The sequence below is a fragment of the Chiloscyllium plagiosum genome, unplaced genomic scaffold (assembly GCF_037043375.1).
Source record: "Chiloscyllium plagiosum isolate Xiang-an unplaced genomic scaffold, Cpla_swu_hap1 HiC_scaffold_15, whole genome shotgun sequence".
Classification (NCBI taxonomy): domain Eukaryota; kingdom Metazoa; phylum Chordata; class Chondrichthyes; order Orectolobiformes; family Hemiscylliidae; genus Chiloscyllium; species Chiloscyllium plagiosum.
This window is the reverse complement of record NW_028270153.1, coordinates 25,153,868-25,176,010: the sequence shown is the minus strand read 5'-3', so window position 1 is coordinate 25,176,010 and position 22,143 is coordinate 25,153,868. Positions and strand designations below refer to the sequence as shown.

Genomic DNA, 22,143 nt, shown 5'->3' with positions numbered 1-22,143 from the left:
ACACTTGCTTTCTCCACAGATGCTGTCTGACTTGGTGAGTATCTATAACATTTTTTAGTTTTGCTTTTAAAAAATAAAAATCGCTTTAGGACTTGCAATGAATGTAAACTGTAGTGCAATGGCTTTTATCTAATTGTATATAGAATCTTTTAAATCTTAAAACGCTGCAGCTTTTATTGCTATAAAGCAATGCTATTCCCAAGTACAAGTTGTTTTTGTTATTTTGACTTTGATTAATATTTGAAACCAACTCCCATTTATTCCATTTTGTTCAGCTAATATTTTCATGTTAACCCTTGCTCAGAATAAAGTTAATATGCTTTTCACTAGATCCAATAAAGTTTTTTTTCACTCTTAGCCATTTTGAAATCTTGTTTACCCAGCTTAGAAACTGCTCCAGTCAAATTTACCCAAAAGTTCACAGTTCATTTAACAAGCTAACCACTCTTTGCAATGAAATGTTTATGCTACTCGGAAGCTTAGGAATGCAAGCAATAGTCTCTGGCTTTAAACTGATTACCAGACCAATGCCTCGAGATAACATTGCTGTAACATTGTCAAATGTGCAGTTTTTTTTAATCCTAAAGAATGTAGTGATCACTAACTACACAGCAGTCTCATGGGATTACACACTAAGGGTTTTCAGCATTTAAAACAGTAGAGGCTGACAACATACTAAAAACCAATTAATAACTTTATCTTTTTACATAAATCTGCAACCTTCAAGTTGGAAGGTTAACTAATTATTCTACACAATGAAGGAAAAGTCCCGTGAAAACAGTATCAAGCATCGTCAGAAGTATATTAACAACCTTGCTGCAAAAGAAATCTTCCTGTTGTCTTTTGATGTCACCATATAAGGAACAGAGGAAATCTTCTCCAATGAGAAGTTTATACAAAGTGAAACCAATAATTAATAAATGAATGAATTTACAGCTTATCCAGACTAACAAACTTCTCAACTACCCATGGGTTTTAAACTTTATTGTTTCTGCCCAAACATTTCTCAAGTTTAAGTCAAAGATCTGATTTTGTAGTAAAAATGTTTTGCTAATCTCACTTAAAAAAAACATTTCTATTTATGTACTTATTGTTGTCCTCTTTTACAAGTCTATGAGTTGTCCTGAAAAGTTAACTTTGGTATTACTTCCTCTAAAGAGGCATTTTTGGCAAACTGACATAAGACTGCAGTTTCTCAACTTAAAAATTCGCCTGATTCGCTATAACAGCTAGAAAGTGCTAAATATTGATAATTCACAGCGATATCCATGGATACTATATCTATAAATATTTCTTACCTGTATTCAAAAAAAAGTGAGAAATACAAGATTTTCTTCAAGTCTAAAGTACCAGAGCAATGCCAGTTTTTGCTCTGCTTAAGCTGATGTACAAGTCATGTGTTCACACCATCCAATGTCTAGTGACAGCTGTTTAAGCTCCCTCCCCTCCCATTCCAGGCATTTGTCCATACAAGGAAATAAAATGCTGACTGGATTCCTGCCAAATAGCTTGTAGTACACTGAATTTTGGCATATTAGCACAAGGAAATCTACACAAACAGATAAGATGCCTTATATAGTTGAAACTGTTCAGTGAAGCTAAGCCAGTCTTTCTGATGTAGAAATGTACCACAGAGACAGTTATGCTTCACATACTAATAGAACACCAAAATGTCCTGTTTGCTTTAAAAGGATAAGGTATGATTATTAAAGTGAATTACCATACATGTTAAAAATCTAAAATAAATCAAAAAAGCTGGAAATCAGATGTATCCAAGACACATTCTCTCGTCACTTCAACTCTGATGTTGTTATCTTTCGTACCACTTGCTCCAATATATGTCTTATTTTATCCTCAATTCTCTTCCACCATGATTGATAAGACTGTTGACTGTGCTAGTTTCATTTCCCAAACTTCTGCTCGCAACTCTTCCCAAGTTCTTGGATGCAATCCCCTTATCTTTTCCTTCCGCTGCACCAGCCTTCACCATTCAATGAGGTAGGCACAGAACACTTCAACCCCAGGGCATCAATGTGGACTTCACCAGTTTCCTCATTTCCCCTCTCTTCCCCCCCACCCACCCACCCACCTTACCTCAGTTCCACCCTTCCAGCTCAACACTGTCCTCATGACCTGTCCTACCTGCCAATCTCCCTTCCCACCCATCTGCTCCATCCTCCCCTCTGACCTATCACCTCCATCCCCACCCCCATTCACCCATTGTACTCTTTGCTACTTTCTCCCCAGCTCTCTTCTTCCTCCCCTCCTTCCCCCCCCCCCCCCCCAAATTTATCTCTCTACCCTGGAGGCTTCCTGCCTCTATTCCTGATGAAGGGCTTTTGCCCGAAATGTCGATTTTCCTGCTCCTCGGATACTGCCTGACCTGCTGTGCTTTTCCAGCACCACTCTGATCTAAACTTCACCTTTCAATGGGTAAGCCCCACTATTTCTGCATCTCCAGCATGATCTCACTTCTAAACATGCCTTCCCTTCCCCCTTCAGGATTCTGAACTCTGAGTTGAGAAATTTCTCCTCCTATTAGTCCCTGGTCTAATTGCTGACAATCTTGAAATTGCAAACTCCAGTTACTGACATACTAACTGGTGGAAACAGAATATCCTTCTTTATTCTGTCAACATGTGTTCAAAATTAAGAACACATCAATAAGGTTGCCTCTTAATCTGTTTCAAGGAGAATAAGCCTAACCTGTTTGTGTATCTGAAATTCCTCATTTCTACTATCTTTTTGGTAAATCTCCTTTGAATTATCTCCATGCCTAAACATCCTTCCTTCAATAAACGCACCCAGAACTGAACACAATGCTCCAAATGTGGTCTGACCAATGATTTGTAGAGGTGCAGCATCACTTCCTTGATCTTATACTCCATGCCTTTCATGATAAATGGTCACCTTAAAAAAAAACTCATGCATGTGATACCGGAGGGCCCTCTGCTCCTGTACTCCTCTCAATATTATACAACTAAGCTTGTATTGTCTCTCTTTCTTTCTTCAACCAAAGTGCATCATCTCATATTTCTCTGCATTGAAATTCATCAGTGTGCACCCTTTTGGCCAACTTGTCAATGTCCCACTGAAGTTGCTCAGCATCATCCTCACAATTCACTGTTCTACCTAGCTGAGTCTATAAATACTACGGTTACAAATGCAGATCAGAGGCTTAAATCTTCCAGCAAGTAACTCACCTCCTGAATCCCCTGGCTACCATCTGAAGCCCAAGTCAGGGGTGTGTTGGAATAGCCTGGATGAGTGCAGCTCTCACAACACTTAAGAATTTGACACTAACCATGAATGACATCTAATTCACAAAAATCCACTCCGTCCTTCACTGGTGCTCTGTAGCAATGTACCGCCTATAAAATGCACTGCAGAAATTCAAAGCTCCTTTGACAGTACTTTCCAAAGCCCTGACACAACCGTCGAGAAGACTAATGGCAGCAGATACATCAGAACAATGGCTGCAATTTGTCCTCCAAGCCACCATCATCCCAATGTGGGTACATATTGCCATTCTTCACAGTCACTGGGTCAAAATCTTGGAACTGCCTTCCGAACAACTTGGCATTTGTGCCTACACCAGAGAGGCTGCAGCGATTCAAGAAGGCAGCTCGCTACCATCTTAAAGACAACTAGGAATGGGCAATACTTGCTGGCCCCATCAATGATCACATGCCACAAATAAATTTTAAAAATCCTGCTTTTGCACCATACATCTTTTTTATATAACCAAAGATCAACTTCAATGGTATGGATTGCATCTTAATGGCTGCTTTGATATTGGAGTTAGAAGGATATTTAGAAATTTGCTTCCATGTTTTGCTCTTATATTATTGATGTAAAGAGGAAATTAAATAATTTCTCCTTGCTTTTAATATTATAACATTAAATCTGATACCAGAGAAGATTTTTAAAAAATGTTAGTTTGTTTCAAACTCACTCTTATAAACAAGTTAAAAAAAATAATTTCCCTGTAGCTATGCTAAGTCAGTGGTTTGAATTGATGTATACATAAATAAAGTGACACTGCTGGAATCTGATTCCATTTAAGGTGTGGAAGTAATCTGAGAACATGACAGGAAACTATTTAGATTTGGACCATTCTTGACATCCAGTGATTACAATTTCGAGGTTCCTTCTTTAACTAAAGGAGTTTTCTATTACAATTCCTTTCTCAATCTCAAATTGCCTTATGAAATTCAAATCTGATGTTCCAACATCTGCTCTTTGACACTATATTCCCAAAATATACAGTAATGTTGTCTGATTTGGTTAAGGCTATCTATCCTAATATGAGCAGATCCCCGATTTAATGAGAGCCTGGAAACTGATCTGTGCACAGAATGATAAAGTACACCTCAGAGCATCCAACTCCTACACCGACTAAATGAATAGATCAATTCAGGACACAGTCTGCCGCTGTGTGCTGGAAGACTGAAAGAAAAACCCGTACAAAACTCCGAGAACAATCAGTTATAATTTCGCCTTCACCGATTAGCGTGCAGAACTTAATTCACTTCGAGTTTTAAATTACAGCCCACAATCTTTCAACCAGCCGTATATTACACTGTGATTGACTCAACAACTGAACGAGTCAATGAAAGGGAACGTTGTTTCCACCCTTCCGGCAGGAATGGAGCAGAAACAATTAGCCGCCATCTCCACCAACTTTGTTGTGTGTCAGGAAACTTTTGAACTTAACGAGACAGTCTACATTATAATATTTGCAATTAGCACTGATTTAGCATGTTTTTGATAAAAGCGCTTTTAGAGTAAATAATTAGTTATACAAACTGCGGTCCAGTTTATAAATGTTGAACAAAGCGAATTCTGTGTATTATGCACAATAAGGACTTAATTGACAGGACATCGTAGCAAATAAGCATGCTATTTCCAAACTTACCAACTTCACCATCTTTACCATTTTATCAACATGTTCAGATTGAGTTTAAAAACTAAGTGGAACGATCGTACGATTTTTAAAAATAGAATCATAGGCTTTGATTGTCCACAGTAGTTTATCCATTGAGTAAACTAGAGAAAGTGAGTACTGCAGATACTGGAGATCAGAATCGAGAATGGTGCTGGTAAAACACAGCAAGTCAGGCGGCATCCGAGGAGCAGGAGAATCGACCTTTCGGGGTAAACGATTGACTCAACAAATGAACGAGTCAATCACATTGTAATCAACGGCTGGTTGAAAGATTGTGGGTTGTAATTTAAAACTCTAAGTAAATTCGGGCCTGATGAAGGGCTTATGGGCGAAACGCCGATTCTCCTGCTCCTCGGATGCCGCCTGACCTGCTGTAGTTTTCCAGCACCACACTCTCGACTCATCCATAGAGTAACTCCACCTTGTAGATTAATTTGAATTCTGAATTAAACACAGATTTCAATCAGAGTTTGTAAGATACATTGATAATTAACTACAGCATTCCATAGTTAGTGTGGTAAAATCAGATCTGACCTTTATCTTTTCACTTTGCTGAAGTGCAGAAGCATATAGAGCTACAAAGGAATTAGAAGCAGGGAGATGCCATTCAGCAGGTTAGGTCTACACCTCCAGTCAATAAGATACATTAATGACTAGTCTGACTGTAGCCTGGAATCCACGTTCCTGCCTGCCTGCCAAAATACCCACACTCTTTGACTCTCTTGTGAGTAAAAAATGTAACTATCTCGGCCTAAAAATATTAAATCCCACTGAATCCATTACTTCCAAAGACTCATGACCCTCAGAAACAAGTTCTCATTGTTATCGTAAAACTACATCATTTTGTTCTTATGTTTCTCTCAAGAGAAAAAGTCTCATCATCAGCGAATCTCTAAGTGTGTAAACAGGCATTGGGCCCACAGTTCCACTCTGACCCTCCAAAGAGCATCCCACTCAAACCTATCCCCTCTACCCTAAACTTTCCATGGCAAACACACCCAACTTACATCTTCCTGGGTCCAATGGCCAATCCATCCAACTTAGACATTTTTAGCCTATGGGAGGAAACCGGAGCACCCTACAGAAATTTACGCAGACACAGGGAGAATGTGCAAACTCCACATAGACAGCTGCCTGAAGGTAGAATCGAACCCATGTCCCTGGTGCTGAGAGGCATCAGTGGTAACCACTGAGCCACCACGTACCACATCCTTTCAACGTGTACTCTGTCAAATTTTCTCAGGACCTTTTATTTCAATAAGATTGCTTCTCAATCTTCTAAACTCCAATGGATATAGGCTCAAGCTGTTCAACCTTTCCTCATAGGATAAAATCCCCCATCCCAGGAATCTGTCAGGAGAATCTTCTTTGACCTGCTTCTCTTTTCTTGAATAACTGATCAAAACAGTTAGCACTGTGCCCCAGATGTGCTCGATACCCCAAACTGTCGCAATATATGTCTCTATATTCCACGACCAATTAATAAATGACATTACAGCTATTCACTTCCTAAGTCTGCATATGAACATTTAGTAACTAATATACCAAGGCATGTGTCAGGATGGAACGGGTAATTTTAAAAAGCTGCGCTAACACCAGCAGTTCGATAAAAGCAAGACGGCGCAGACGCTGTAAATCTGAAATCAAAAACCGAAAGTGCCAGAAAAACTCGGCAGGTCTGTCAGCATCTGTGGGAGAGAGAGAAACAGAGTGAAGAAGTCATGCAGGACTAGAAACATTTACTGTTTTGCTTTGCCAAACCTGCTAAGTTTGTCCAGTACTTTCTGTTTGTACGGTCTTCAGCTGGAAGGGGTCAGGGATTTAATGTGAAGAGTTTGGGGAAGTGGAGCAGAGTCTGATGTTGCACTGTATCAGCTGATCCTGAAGAGTGTCCCACGTGCAGGGAGAGGGAAGGTGACGAAAGGTTGATACATCACGACGCGTGAGGCGGCGCTGACGCGGTGACGTCAACGGGCTTACCGGCGCCGCTCGCGCATGCGTGCCCGTGGGGTCTGGCGGTCGTTCGAATCCCCTCCCCCTCTCGTGGCCCGAGCTGGACTTCGGGCTGTCAACGCTCATCGGCCGCGGTACCGCCTCACACAAACTCAACGAACGGGGCCATCTCTCTCTATCTCTCCAGCTGTGGCGACGTTGAAGGAACCTTTGCCGAGGTGTCACTTGCTGTGAGTCGGTAAGTGTGGTTCCAACAGTAACTTTGTTCCCCCACACCCAGAATATCACATCACATCACAACAGGCTTGCTCGTCCCAATAAACAAAGTGCAACAACATGGAGACGGCCAGAAGTCAGGCCTTCGACTGGGCGGAGTCGAGAGATGGGGTAAATGAGGGTGGGGAGATGGCGTCAGTAGAGGAGGGTGCCGAGGGACACAGGGTCAATGGAGGGGATGGCAGTGGATGGGGTTGGACTGAGCGTAGTATCTTTGATGGGGGTCGAGGGAGCAGAGTGTCTTTGGATGGGGGTTGATGGAGCGGGGTGTCTTTGGATGGGGGTTGACGGAGCGGGGTGTCTTTGGATGGGGGGCGACGGAGCGGGGTGTCTTTGGATGGGGGGCGACGGAGCGGGGTGTCTTTGGATGGGGGGCGACAGAGCGGGGTGTCTTTGGATGGTGGTCGACAGAGCGGGGTGTCTTTGGATGGGGGTCGACGAAGCAGAGTATCTTTGATGGGGGTCGACGGAGCAGGGTGTCTTTGGGGGACAACGGAGCGGGGTGTGTTTGGACGGAGTCGACGGAGCGGGGTGTGTTTGGATGGGGGTCAACGGAGTGGAGTAACTTTGATGGGGGTCAACAGAGCGGGGTGTCTTTGGATGGGGGTCGATTGTGCGGGGAGTCTTTGGGGGTCGATGGAGCGGGGTAACTTTGGATGGGAGTCAACGGAGCGGGGCGTTTTTGGATGGGTGTTGACGGAGCGGTGGGCCTTTGGATGGGGGTCGATGGAGCGGGGTGTCTTTGGATGGGGGTCGACGGAGCGGGGTGTGTTTGGATGGGGGTCGATGGAGCGGGGTGTCTTTGATGGGGGTCAAGGGAGCGGGGTGTCTTTGATGGGGGTCAACGGAGCGGGGTGTCTTTGGACGGGGGTCGACGGAGCAGGGTGTCTTTGGACGGGGGTCGATGGAGTGGGGTGTTTTTGGATGGGGGTCGATGGAGTGGGGTGTGTTTGGATGGTGGTCGACGGAGCGGGGTATGTTTGGACTGGGGTCGACGGAGCAGGATGTGTTTGGGCGGGGGGTCAACGGAGCGGGATGTGTTTGGACGGGGGTCGACGGAGGGAGGTGTTTGGATGGGGGTTGACAGGGGGGCTGTTTGGAAGGGGGTTGACAGTGCGGGGTGTTTGGATGGGGGTTGATGGGGGTGTTTGGACGGGGGTTGACGGAGCGAGGTGTGTTTGGACGGGGGTTGATGGAGCGGGGTGTCTTTGGACGGGTTTCGATGAAGTGGGGTGTCTTTGGACAGGGGTTGACGGAGCGAGGTGTGTTTCGATGGGGATCCATGTAGCGGGGTGTGTTTGGACGGGGGTCGACAGAGCGGGGTGTGTTTGGAAGGAGGTTGAAAGAGCAGGTTGTCTTTGGACAAGGGTCGACGGAGCAGTGTGTGTTTGCACGGGGGTTGACAGAGCGGGGTGTCTTTCGACGGGGGTCGACGGAGCGTGGTGTCTTTGGATGGGGATCGACGGAGTGGGGTGTCTTTGGATGGGGGTCGACAGAGCGGGGTGTCTTTGGATGGGGATCGACGGAGTGGGGTGTCTTTGGATGGGGATCGACGGAGCGGGGTGTCTTTGGATGGGGATCGACGGAGCGGGGTGTCTTTGGATGGGGGTCGACAGAGCGGGGTGTCTTTGGATGGGGGTTAACGGAGCGGGGTGTCTTTGGATGAGGGTCGACAGAGCTAGGTGTCTTTGGATGGGGATCGACGGAGCGGGGTGTCTTTGGATGGGGGTCGACAGAGCGGGGTGTCTTTGGATGGGGATCGACAGAGCGGGGTGTCTTTGGATGGGGATCGACGGAGCGGGGTGTCTTTGGATGGGGGTTGACGGAGCGGGGTGTCTTTGGATGGGGGTCGACAGAGCGGGGTGTCTTTGGATGGGGTTTAACGGAGCGGGGTGTCTTTGGATGAGGGTCGACAGAGCTAGGTGTCTTTGGATGGGGATCGACGGAGCGGGGTGTCTTTGGATGGGGGTCGACAGAGCGGGGTGTCTTTGGATGGGGATCGACAGAGCGGGGTGTCTTTGGATGGGGATCGACGGAGCGGGGTGTCTTTGGATGGGGGTTGACGGAGCGGGGTGTCTTTGGATGGGGGTCGACAGAGCGGGGTGTCTTTGGATGGGGTTTAACGGAGCGGGGTGTCTTTGGATGGGGGTCGACAGAGCGGGGCGTCTTTGGATGGGGATCGACGGAGCGGGGTGTCTTGGATGGGGGTCGACAGAGCGGGGTGTCTTTGGATGGGGATCGACGGAGCGGGGTGTCTTTGGATGGGGATCGACAGAGCGGGGTGTCTTTGGATGGGGGTCGACAGAGCGGGGTGTCTTTGGGTGGGGATCGACGGAGCGGGGTGTCTTTGGATGAGGGTCGACAGAGCGGGGTGTCTTTGGATGGGGATCGACGGAGCGGGGTGTCTTTGGATGGGGGTCGACGGAGCGGGGTGTCTTTGGATGGGGATCGACGGAGCGGGGTGTCTTTGGATGGGGGTCGACGGAGCGGGGTGTCTTTGGATGGGGGTCGACGGTGCGGGGTGTCTTTGGATGGGGATCGACGGAGCGGGGTGTCTTTGGATGGGGGTCGACGGAGCGGGGTGTCTTTGGATGGGGGTTGACGGAGCGGGGTGTCTTTGGATGGGAATCGACGGAGCGGGGTGTCTTTGGATGGTGGTCGACAGAGCGGGGTGTCTTTGGATGGGGGTCGACAGAGCGGGGTGTCTTTGGATGGGGATCGACGGAGCGGGGTGTCTTTGGATGGGGGTCGACGGAGCGGGGTGTCTTTGGATGGGGATCGACGGAGCGGGGTGTCTTTGGATGAGGGTCGACAGAGCGGGGTGTCTTTGGATGGGGATCGACGGAGCGGGGTGTCTTTGGATGGGGGTCGACGGAGCGGGGTGTCTTTGGATGGGGATCGACGGAGCGAGGTGTCTTTGGATGGGGGTCGACGGAGCGGGGTGTCTTTGGATGGGGATCGACGGAGCGGGGTGTCTTTGGATGGGGGTCGACGGAGCGGGGTGTCTTTGGATGGGGGTTGACGGAGCGGGGTGTCTTTGGATGGGAATCGACGGAGCGGGGTGTCTTTGGATGGTGGTCGACAGAGCGGGGTGTCTTTGGATGGGGGTCGACAGAGCGGGGTGTCTTAGGATGGGGATCGACGGAGCGGGGTGTCTTTGGATGGGGGTCGACAGAGCGGGGTGTCTTTGGGTGGGGATCGACGGAGCGGGGTGTCTTTGGATGAGGGTCGACAGAGCGGGGTGTCTTTGGATGGGGATCGACGGAGCGGGGTGTCTTTGGATGGGGGTCGACGGAGCGGGGTGTCTTTGGATGGGGATCGACGGAGCGGGGTGTCTTTGGATGGGGGTCGACGGAGCGGGGTGTCTTTGGATGGGGGTCGACGGAGCGGGGTGTCTTTGGATGGGGATCGACGGAGCGGGGTGTCTTTGGATGGGGGTCGACGGAGCGGGGTGTCTTTGGATGGGGGTTGACGGAGCGGGGTGTCTTTGGATGGGAATCGACGGAGCGGGGTGTCTTTGGATGGTGGTCGACAGAGCGGGGTGTCTTTGGATGGGGATCGACGGAGCGGGGTGTCTTTGGATGGGGGTCGACGGAGCGGGGTGTCTTTGGATGGGGATCGACGGAGCGGGGTGTCTTTGGATGAGGGTCGACAGAGCGGGGTGTCTTTGGATGGGGATCGACGGAGCGGGGTGTCTTTGGATGGGGGTCGACGGAGCGGGGTGTCTTTGGATGGGGATCGACGGAGCGAGGTGTCTTTGGATGGGGGTCGACGGAGCGGGGTGTCTTTGGATGGGGATCGACGGAGCGGGGTGTCTTTGGATGGGGGTCGACGGAGCGGGGTGTCTTTGGATGGGGGTCGACGGAGCGGGGTGTCTTTGGATGGGAATCGACGGAGCGGGGTGTCTTTGGATGGTGGTCGACAGAGCGGGGTGTCTTTGGATGGGGGTCGACAGAGCGGGGTGTCTTTGGATGGGGATCGACGGAGCGGGGTGTCTTTGGATGGGGGTCGACGGAGCGGGGTGTCTTTGGATGGGGGTCGACGGAGCGGGGTGTCTTTGGATGGGGGTCGACGGAGCGGGGTGTCTTTGGATGGGGGTCGACGGAGCGGGGTGTCTTTGGATGGGGGTCGACGGAGCGGGGTGTCTTTGGATGGGGGTCGACGGAGCGGGTGTCTTTGGATGGGGGTCGACGGAGCGGGGTGTCTTTGGATGGGGATCGACGGAGCGGGGTGTCTTTGGATGGGGATCGACGGAGCGGGGTGTCTTTGGATGGGGGTCGACGGAGCGGGGTGTCTTTGGATGGGGGTCGACGGAGCGGGGTGTCTTTGGATGGGGATCGACGGAGCGGGGTGTCTTTGGATGGGGGTCGACGGAGCGGGGTGTCTTTGGATGGGGATCGACGGAGCGGGGTGTCTTTGGATGGGGGTCGACGGAGCGGGGTGTCTTTGGATGGGGATCGATGGAGCGGGGTGTCTTTGGATGGGGGTTGACGGAGCGAGGTGTCTTTGGATGGGGGTCGACGGAGCGGCGTGTCTTTGGATGGGGGTTAACGGAGCTGGGTGTCTTTGGATGGGGGTCGACAGAGCGGGGTGTCTTTGGATGGGGATCGACGGAGCGGGGTGTCTTTGGATGGGGGTCGACAGAGCGGGGTGTCTTTGGATGGGGGTCGACAGAGCGGGGTGTCTTTGGATGGGGGTCGACGAAGCAGAGTATCTTTGATGGGGGTCGACGGAGCAGGGTGTCTTTGGGGGGCAACGGAGCGGGGTGTGTTTGGACTGAGTCGACGGAGCGGGGTGTGTTTGGATGGGGGTCAACGGAGCGGAGTAACTTTGATGGGGGTCAACAGAGCGGGGTGTCTTTGGATGGGGGTCGATTGTGCGGGGAGTCTTTGGGGGTCGACGGAGCGGGGTAACTTTGGATGGGAGTCAACGGAGCGGGGCGTTTTTGGACGGGTATTGACGGAGCGGTGGGCCTTTGGATGGGGGTCGATGGAGCGAGGTGTCTTTGGGTGGAGGTCGACGGAGCGGGGTGTGTTTGGATGGGGGTCGACGGAGCGGGGTATCTTTGGATGGGGGTCGATGGAGCGGGGTGTCTTTGATGGGGGTCCAGGGAGCGGGGTGTCTTTGATGGGGGTCAACGGAGCGGGGTGTCTTTGGACGGGGGTCGACGGAGCAGGGTGTCTTTGGACGGGGGTCATCGGAGTGGGGTGTTTTTGGATGGGGGTCGATGGAGTGGGGTGTGTTTGGATGGTGGTCGACGGAGCGGGGTATGTTTGGACTGGGGTCGACGGAGCAGGATGTGTTTGGGCGGGGGGTCAACAGAGCAGGGTGTGTTTGGACGGGGGTTGACAGGGGGGCTGTTTGGAAGGGGGTTGACAGTGCGGGGTGTTTGGATGGGGGTTGATGGGGGGGTGTTTGGACGGGGGTCGACGGAGCGAGGTGTGTTTGGACGGGGATTGATGGAGCGGGGTGTCTTTGGACGGGTTTCGATGGAGTGGGGTGTTTTTGGACAGGGGTTGACGGAGCGAGGTGTGTTTCGATGGGGATCGATGTAGCGGGGTGTGTTTGGACGGGGGTCGACAGAGCGGGGTGTGTTTGGAAGGAGGTTGAAAGAGCAGGTTGTCTTTGGACAAGGGTCGACGGAGGGGGTTATCTTTGGTCGAGGGTCAACGGAGCAGTGTGTGTTTGCACGGGGTTTGACAGAGCGGGGTGTCTTTCGACGGGGGTCGACGGAGCGGGGTGTCTTTGGTCGGAGGTCAACGCAGCGGGGTGTGTTTGGATGGGGGTCAACGGAGCAGGGTTTGTTTGGATGGGGGTCGACAGAGCAGGGTATCTTTGGATGGGGGGGGTTTGCCGGAGCGATGTGTGTTTGGACAGGGGTCGACAGAGCGGAGTGTGTTTGGAAGGGAGGGTCGACAGAGCAGAGTGTGTTTGGATGGGGGATCGATGGAGCGGAGTGTGTTTGGACGGGGGGAGTCGACGGAGCGGAGTGTGTTTGGACGGGGGAGGTTGACGGAGCGGAGTGTGTTTGGATGGGGGGGGCCGACGGAGCGGGGCGTGTTTGGATGGCGGGGGCCGACGGAGCGGGGTGTGTTTGGACAGGGGTCAATGGAGCGGGGTGTGTTTGGATGGGTTGGTCGACGGAGCGGAGTGTGTTTGGATGGGGGTCGACAGAGCGGAGTGTGTTTGGACGGACGTTGACAGCGGGTTGTGTTTGGATGGGGGCCGACGGAGCGGGGTATGTTTGGACGGGGGTCGACGGAGCGGGGTGTGTTTGGACGGGGGTCGATGGAGCGGGGTGTGTTTGGATGGGTTGGTCGACGGAGCGTAGTGTGTTTGGATGGGTTGGTCGACGGAGCGGAGTGTGTTTGGTACGGGGGTCGACGGAGCAGAGTGTGTTTGGCCGGGGGTCGGTGGAGCGGTGTGTGTTTGGACGGGGGTCAACAAAGCGGGGTGTCTTTGGTCGGGGGTCACCGGAGCAGGGTGTGTTTGGACGGGGGTAGACGGAGTGGGGTGTCTTTGGACAGGTGTCGACGGAGTGGGGTGTGTTTGGATGGGGGTCGACGGAGTGGGGTGTGTTTGGATGTGGGGCCGACGGAGCAGGGTGTGTTTGGACAGTGGTCGACGGAGCGGGGTGTGTTTGGATGGGGGTCAACGGAGCGGGGTGTGTTTGGACAGGTGTCGATGGAGCGGGGTGTGTTTGGACAGGTGTCGACGGAGCGGGGTGTGTTTGGACGGGGATCAATGGAGCGGAGTGTGTTTGGACGGGGGTCGGCGGAGCGGTGTGTGTTTGGACAGGGGTTGACAGAGCGGGGTGTCTTTGGACAGGGTTCGGCGGAGCAGAGTGTCTTTGGTCGAGGTTCAATGGAGCGGGGTGTGTTTGGACGGGGGTCGGTGGAGCGGTGTGTGTTTGGACGGGGGTCAACAAAGCGGGGTGTCTTTGGTCGGGGATCACCGGAGCAGGGTGTGTTTGTACGGGGGTAGACGGAGTGGGGTGTCTTTGGACGGGTGTCGATGGAGCGGGGTGTGTTTGGATGGGGGTTCGACGGAGCGGGGTTTGTTTGGATGGGGGTTCGACGGAGCGGTGTGTGTTTGGACGGGGATCGACAGAGCGGGGTGTGTTTGGATGGGGGGGTCGACTGAGTGGGGTTTGTTTGGACAGGGATCGACAGAGCGGGGTGTGTTTGGACGGGGGTCGACAGAGCGGGATGTGTTTGGACGGGCGTTGACAGCGGGTTGTGTTTGGATGGGGTTCGACAGAGCGGGGTATGTTTGGACGTGCGTTGACAGAGCGGGGTGTCTTTGGACAGGGTTCGACGGAGCAGAGTGTCTTTGGTCGAGGTTCAATGGAGAGGGGTGTGTTTGGACGGGAGTCGGTGGAGCGGTGTGTGTTTGGACGGGGGTCAACAAAGCGGGGTGTCTTTGGTCGGGGGTCACCGGAGCAGGGTGTGTTTGGACGGGGGTAGACGGAGTGGGGTGTCTTTGGACGGGTGTCGACGGAGCGGGGTGTGTTTGGATGGGGGGGGGTCGACTGAGCGGGGTTTGTTTGGACGGGTTCGACAGAGCGGGGTGTGTTTGGACGGGGGTCGACGGAGCGGGGTGTGTTTGAATGGGGGGGTCGACGGAGCGGTGTGTGTTTGGACGTGCGTTGACAGCGGGTTGTGTTTGGATGGGGTTCGACAGAGCGGGGTGTGTTTGGACGGGCGTTGACAGAGCGGGTTGTGTTTGGACAGGGGTTGATGGAGCGGGGTGGGTTTGACGGAGCGGGGTGTGTTTGGACTGGTGTCGACGGAGCGGGATAAGTTTGGATGGGGGTCGACGGAGTGGGCTGTCGAGGGGCAGGATCAAGGGAAAGGGCCATTGGAGGGTGGGTCAAGGGATGGGCTCTATGGAGGGGGGGGTCACAGCATGAGGTTAAAAGGATGGGTATGGTTGGGAGGGGTGAAGGGATAGAGTTAATGAGGTGGATCAATGGATGAGGATGACTGAGACAGTTTAGGGATAGGGTATATTAGATTGGTTTTGGGGAAAGGATTTCTGTTTATTAGTCAAAATTATTGTAAATGTTTATAGATAGTGTTAAATTCTTTGACACTTACCATGTTCTGAGTTTTTGTGCTAGATTGCTGGAGGTATGGTACATGGCTGATAATTGGGTGATTTGAGTGTTGCTAGTATTCAGATGATTATTTTGGCACTGGTGACCTGGCTTTTAAATGTGATGGTTCTGGTTCTTGGGGTCTGGATATTGACAACTGTATTCATGGTAAGAGCAACTGGTGACCCGTGGAGAAAGTGAATTTATTGAGTCCTTGGAATCATGGTGTCCAGGAGCATTCCATGGTCCTGGTTATCTAGTTTAACACTTGTGACGTTTTATTTTGATTTTGGGATCTGGGTGTATTTGCCAATGTTTTATTTATTTCCACAATGTTGTTGCCCTGAGTTTGGCCTTCTCTTTGAATTGCAGAAGTCCACCTGATGATGATGTCCCAATGGTGACATATAGGGAATTTCAAATAAGTGACTCAGTGATAATGAATTGTATCTGATTGGAGAGGAATTTGCTGATGACTATGCTAACTGGGTTTTCCTTAGTTGAGAAGTGGAAAGTGCTGATTAAGTTAATCAGGTTGCCTAACTTTCTTATTGTGCACCTGCTCCCAGATTTAACAGCCACTTAAATGTCTACCCTACCCTGACCAGAATACAGATCTTTAACCCCTTTAATGCTTAAGTATTGTACAGAAATGTACAAATGTTTGCAGTCTAAACAGTGGCTTATTGATATTATTAATATGAATTTTGAGGTTGTTGAAGCGGAGGCACATTATTTGGAGTAATGATAGGTGATAGTTTGAGTCATAGGTTGGTTGGTAAATTGAATGCAGAAATGTAAGGGCAAACTTTTGGGTGCTGCACAATTGGGTGAACAAAACTTTTGGTTAGCCTTTGGCACTCCCACCTTTCTCCAGAGTACGCATTTTTTAATTTATTTTGTTCACAGTTTTGGAATTATTATCCAGAGGTCATGCTGTGGGAATAAAGCTGAAAGTAACTAAGCCAAATTTATTTCCATGTTCTATTAATCTGAAGTGGTTCTACTTTACAAGCATGTCTGTTATATGGTACTTTATTAAATGCTTTTGAAAGTTTGTACATATACAACGTTTGTTGCACTACCTTTAAATTATTTGACACATTAACACAACAGAATAATAATCAGATTAACCAAGCATGAATTAGCTTCAACAAGTCTGTTGGCTGACCCTTGTAATCTATTTTCAAACATTGATTTCAGTCCCTTTCCCAGCCTATTGTCTAAATACTTGTCATTGTTTGCCATTGGACTGAGTTTTGAATTCCAAATCCTAACTAACTATTTCCACATTGACAGTGTTGCTGTTCCTTGCTATTACGACTGTTATCCAATTTGTTACTCCATGATTCCATTGTTTGAATGCCCAAACCACACTACCCTGTATAATTTTGCACAAAATCCCATTTTCTGTTCATGAACTTGCATTGGCTTCTGCCCCATAACATATTAAATTTTAAGCTAATCGTTCTTATCCATTTTCTCAATAACCTTTATGATCCCATCTGGACAAGACAGATTCCAGAATGAAAACTGACTTGTTAGGCTATAAATTTTGTTCCTACAATTTGGTCATCTTAGTGGTCAGTCACCAACATATTCACCAGACACTGTTGTCATGCTTTTAAAAAGAGGATGTATTTATTTCAAAAAGAAATGGAGAAAATGTATATAAGGCAAGTTGAAAAGATTTTGTAAACAGAAAGACTCAGCCCTTTACCCTGCAATATCCTTTACAGACATTCAAATGACAGTGAAATATTGGTGTCTTCAGTGTCTAATTTCTTATTCAATTGATAAGGTTGCAAGTGTTTCCTTTTGGTCACTTTCTGTACATTTACGAAATGTGATTCTGTCTTTTCTGAGATGCACAGATGGTTGTTAACTCTCTGACTTTGATTACTTTCAGACTGCTAAAAATGCTTAAGATTTCTTTCCAACTCTAATGCCCTGTGACTGCCAGAATAGATTTTTTTTTTCTGAACTAGACCTGGATGTGGCCCTGCTTCATCTGCCTCTCTCTGGTCCACAAGTTTTAAATTAGCAAACATTTTAGCAATTATCTCACCAGGTGATTTGCTTACACATTTAGCATAAATCACATGATTTCTTGGAAAGGCTGAGTAAACAAATTATTATTGCTGAAACTTCTTCTGAAATTCTATGTCCAGTTATAGGAAAGGTCTTATTAAACTGGAGAGAGTTCTGAAGAGGTTTATCAGGATGTTGCCAGATATGGAAGGTATGAGTTATAAAGAAAGGCTAGATAGGCTGGGACTTTTTTCACTGGAGTGTAGAAGGTTGAGAGGTGACCTGACAAGTGTTTTTAAAATGATGAAAGGTATAGAGTTGATGGTGGTTGTCTTTTCCCTAACGTGAGGAATTTCAAGACTAGGAAGCACATTTTTTAAGATGAGAGGAGACTGATTTAAAAAAGACATAAGAAGAGGGAAATCTCTTATGCAGAGGGTGGTCCACATGTGGAATGAACTTGAATAATTCCAACATTTCCAAGTCATTTGGATACATGAATAGGAAGGGTTTGGAGGGGTATGGGCCAGGAGAGGAAGGTGGGACTAGTTTAGTTTGAGATTATGTTCAGCATAGACTGATTGGACTGAAGGATCTGTTTCCGTGCTGTATGATTCTATGACTCTATCTCACCAGGTGATTTGCTTAGATAGTTTGCATAAGTCGCATGATTTCTTGCAAAGGCTGATAGTAAATGTTTTAACAATTATTTCAGGTGAATTGCTTAGACATTTAGCTTAAATCACATGGCTGTTTGAACCCAATATTTTAAAAAAAGAACTCTGATCCTTGTAAAGTGACCATGGCTAGGACTTGAATGTTCAAGGCATTTTAAACTGCAGAAGAAAGGAAAGGCCAGTGGGATGGCTGTGTTACCAAAGGATTAACTCCGTACACTGGAAAGAAATTATCATGCTTCAGAGGATCAAAATATGGAATTCTTTCATGTAAAGATAAGAGATGCAAAAGGAAAGAAGTTTCTTGGGGGATTGGTTTATCAGCTCCTTGATAACTATGTTGGAGGACAAAGTATAAATGGAGAAATAATGGCTTGCAAGATTCAAAGGTATGGGGAGAAAGCAGGAACAGGACACATGATCAACCATGATCATGTTGAATGATGGGACAGGCTCGAAGGGCTGAAAGGCCAACTGCTAATCATGGAAAATCTTAATCTTTATGTAGATCAAATCAATCAAATTTGCAAAGGTGACCAGGTCGATGGGTTCATTGAATTTCTTTGGAACAGTTTCTTGAAACAACATGCTGTGGAACCATCTAGGAGCAGTCTGCTTTAATATTTCAGACCATGTGGAATGAAACTGGATTGCCTGTAGTGTTAGATGTAGGGGTAAATGTAGGGGAATGGGTATGGGTGGGTGCGCTTCGGCGGGTCGGTGTGGACTTGTTGGGCCGAAGGGCCTGTTTCCACACTGTAAGTAATCTAATCTAATTAACCTTTATAGTAAAGCATCCACTAAGTGAGCACAACATGATAGAATTTACACAGGAAAACTAAGAATTGTGGATGCTGGAAGTCTGGACATCAGTTCTGAAGAAGGGTCACTGGACTTGAAACGTTAATTCTGGTTTCTCTCCACAGATGCCACCAGACCTCTTAAGTTTTTCCAGCAATTTCTGCTGATAGAATTTACATTCAGTTTGAAGAAATTTTGGTTTGAAACAAGTGTTTTAAACCTAACGACAATTACAAGGACAGGAAGACAGAGTTAAACAAAGAATGGGAGAATAGGTTAAAAGGTAAAATGGTAGGGAAATCGTGGTAGACACTGAAGTAGACATTTCATCACTCTCAACAAAAATGTACTCAATTGAGAAATAAGTTGCCAAGACAAAGGTGTATCATCCGTGGTTAGCTAAAGAAGTCGAGATGGTATTGAATTAAAAGAAAGTAGTAAAATTCTGCAAAGATTCATGGCCGGCCAGCAGACTAGAAAATTCGTAGAAACTATCAAAGGATTAAAAATTAAAGAGGCAATTGAAGTATGAGAGAAAATGAGAAATAAAAATGAAAATAGACTAAAATATTCAACAAGTAGATAAAATGGAAAAGCAATGTAAAAGTGAGCACTGGTTCATTAGACGGTCAGACTGGGGGCATTATAATGGGAAACAGTGAGATGGCAGACATTTTGAACAAATATTTTGTATATCTTTGTATTGGAAATCAGGAAAAAAAACCCAAGAATCGTAGAAAAGCAGGAGGAAAGTGAGAGAAGAAAAAGAACAATCATAATAACTAAAGAAAAAAAATGTAGAAATATTAATAGGACTGAAAACCACTTGTGAAATGGACCTGATAGCCTGCATCTGAGTGTTTTAAAGGAAGTGGCTATGGAGATAGTTGATATGTTTGTTGTGATCTTCCAATATTCCCTAGATTCTGCAAAGGTTTCAACAGATTGAGAAATGATAAATGTCGCACCACTCTTCAAGAAAACAGTGAATTATAAGCCATTTAGATGAACACCTGTCATTGGCAACACTAGCTTTCAAAACGCTGCTGCTTCCTCAGGTGGTTAGTGTTTCCAAATAAACCTGTTGGACTATAACCTGGCGTTGTGTGGTTTTTAACTTTGTCCACCCAGTCCAACACTGGCACCTCCAAGTCATTACCTGTCATTGGGAAATTCTAAAATTAGTTATTAAAGAGGTTGTACATGGATGTTTAGAAAATCAAAATACATTCAACCTGAGCTACTATAGTTTTGTGAAAGAGAAATCATGTTTGACAAATTTATTAGTGTTCTGTTAAGGATGTAACAAGTGGGGCAGATAAATGAGAACCTACAACAATTCAAAACAGTATTTGAATTTCCAAAAAGTATCCAATAACTTGTCATGTAAAAGGTTACTGTACAAGATAAGAGTTCCTTGTGTTAGGAATGATACACGAGTATTAGTAGCGGATTGCAATAATTTACAATCTATGTTAGTGATTTGAATGAAGGGACTGATTTCAGCCAAATTTACTGATGATACAAAGATAGGAAAGTGAGTTGTAAGAAGCATTAAATAAAAGTCTGCAAAGCAGTATAAAAATGTTATGAGTGGGCAGGAATTTGGATGCACTTTGGCTGAAAAAAATAGAATCATTTAAATATTATTTGAAATAAAGAGACACTGCAGAGAAGTACAGAGAACTGAGTGTCCTTGAACATGAATCATAAAGATACTATGCAATTACTGTACATAATTATGAAGACAAATAGAATGTTGGCCTTGATTGCAAAGGCAAAGCAGTTATAGATGTAGGGAAGGTTTGCTACATCTGTACAGGGTATTAGTGAGACCGCAACTGGAATACTGTAGACTGTTCTGCCTTCCTTGAGGAAGAATATGATTGCATTTGAAGCAGTTCATAGAACGTTTACTAGCTCATTCCTAGTATAAACAGGTTGTCTTATGAGTCAAACCTGAGCAGATTGGGCCTATACTTGTTGGAGTTTACAAGAATGAAAGGTGATGTCATTGAAACATACAGGATTCTGGGGGGGCATGACATGGTAGATGTTGGAGGGATGTTTTCCCTCACGGAGAAACCTAGAACTAGGAAGACCATTTTACAAGAAAGGGCCTCCTGTTTAAAGCAGAGTTCAGGATAAATTTCTTATTTAAATGGGTCTTTGGATTCTCTTCTGCAGAGAGTAATGGTCATTGAATATATTCAAGACTGAGTTGAACAGATGTCTTCAAGAGAAACTTTCATACTTTTATCTTCCACTAGGACCTCTGTCAACTGAAATAAAACTAAAATCGTGATGCTTAGACAGAAAGCAGGCTAATGCTTTTCAGTGTTTACTCTGTCCCTCATAGAGCTCTACCATTGCAAACAATTACCAATTATTACCCAAGGGACTACACTTGTACTGTTTTAAAAAGTCATGGCTCCCTAAATATTGACATGTTAATCATTAAACAGTCTCATACATACAGATGAAAACCCACATACCACTCCTTAAAAATCCAAACTCTAAAATAAATCATATTAGAGATATAATTCAGACACTTTGCGTCACAGTTTGGAGACCAAAACTGCAAACAGTGTTTTCACAAAAGCCCTGTATGTTCTTCAGAAACTTCTGCCAAAATTTTGTTCTCCAACTCACTTAAAGTAAAGGCCTTTATTTCAGAATGAGAGGTTTGAGGATTTTTTTACTCCACTAATAATCAATGTGTAATAATTAATGATTTACCTTGTTTGATAACTGTGCCAGTGATTCTTTAGATCTTATGGAGTCCTCTTTGACAAAACCAAATAGTTCTTGAGATACATTCATCTTGGAACAAATTATGGCAAATTATATGCCCAGTTTAACCCCCCTACCATTTTGCTTAACATTGTCAAAGTCATTAGATAAAAGTAATGTTGTGATAAGTAACACTGCATTATGCCTTTATATTATGAAATGGACGTGCTGGTGTTGGACTGGGGTGGACAAAGTCAAAAATCACATGACTCCAGGTTATAGTCCAACAGGTTTATTTGAAACTGCAAGCTTTCGGAGCCCTCGCTCCTTCTGAACTATAACCTGGTGTCATGTGATCTTTGCCTTTTTATTAGGCACACTTAGATATACTTTATATATCCTCTCCTTTAAAGGCTTTCTCAAGACCATTGTGAACTGCCAAATTTAAAATTCCTTTTGTAGCTCTTAGTATGTGCATCTTGTCTTCTCACTTTTTTTGCCCCTTTTGAACTCCATTTTCGTTGTAAACTTGCCTCGCATGTTCCTCCATGCCATTCATCACTGTTGTCAGCCTATATTCTTTCCTTGTGACAATCTTTCCCATAGAGTTAAATTTACTAACCATG

At 47.0% G+C, this 22,143-nt stretch overlaps 2 protein-coding genes across 4 annotated transcripts in view; one reads left to right on the top strand and one right to left on the bottom strand.

The window, feature by feature from the left end:
* LOC122560196 (myosin regulatory light polypeptide 9) overlaps window positions 1-6,863 on the bottom strand; it is a 50,805-nt gene extending 43,942 nt beyond the window's left edge. The window contains exon 1 of one of the 2 annotated variants that reach the window (XM_043710596.2): window positions 6,710-6,863. The gene's annotated coding sequence lies outside the window, so the exon portion shown is untranslated. Of the gene's footprint in view, window positions 1-1,298; window positions 1,438-6,709 lie in introns of those variants that run through there. The other variant, XM_043710595.2, reaches the window with a different exon arrangement.
* Window positions 1-22,143, top strand: part of LOC122559963 (phosphatidate phosphatase LPIN2-like) — a 235,190-nt gene that overhangs the window by 138,670 nt on the left and 74,377 nt on the right. The window contains exon 1 of one of the 2 annotated variants that reach the window (XM_087994823.1): window positions 6,982-7,139. The exons of the other annotated variant lie outside the window; for it this stretch is intronic. The gene's annotated coding sequence lies outside the window, so the exon portion shown is untranslated. Of the gene's footprint in view, window positions 1-6,981; window positions 7,140-22,143 lie in introns of those variants that run through there. 2 annotated transcript variants of the gene reach the window in all.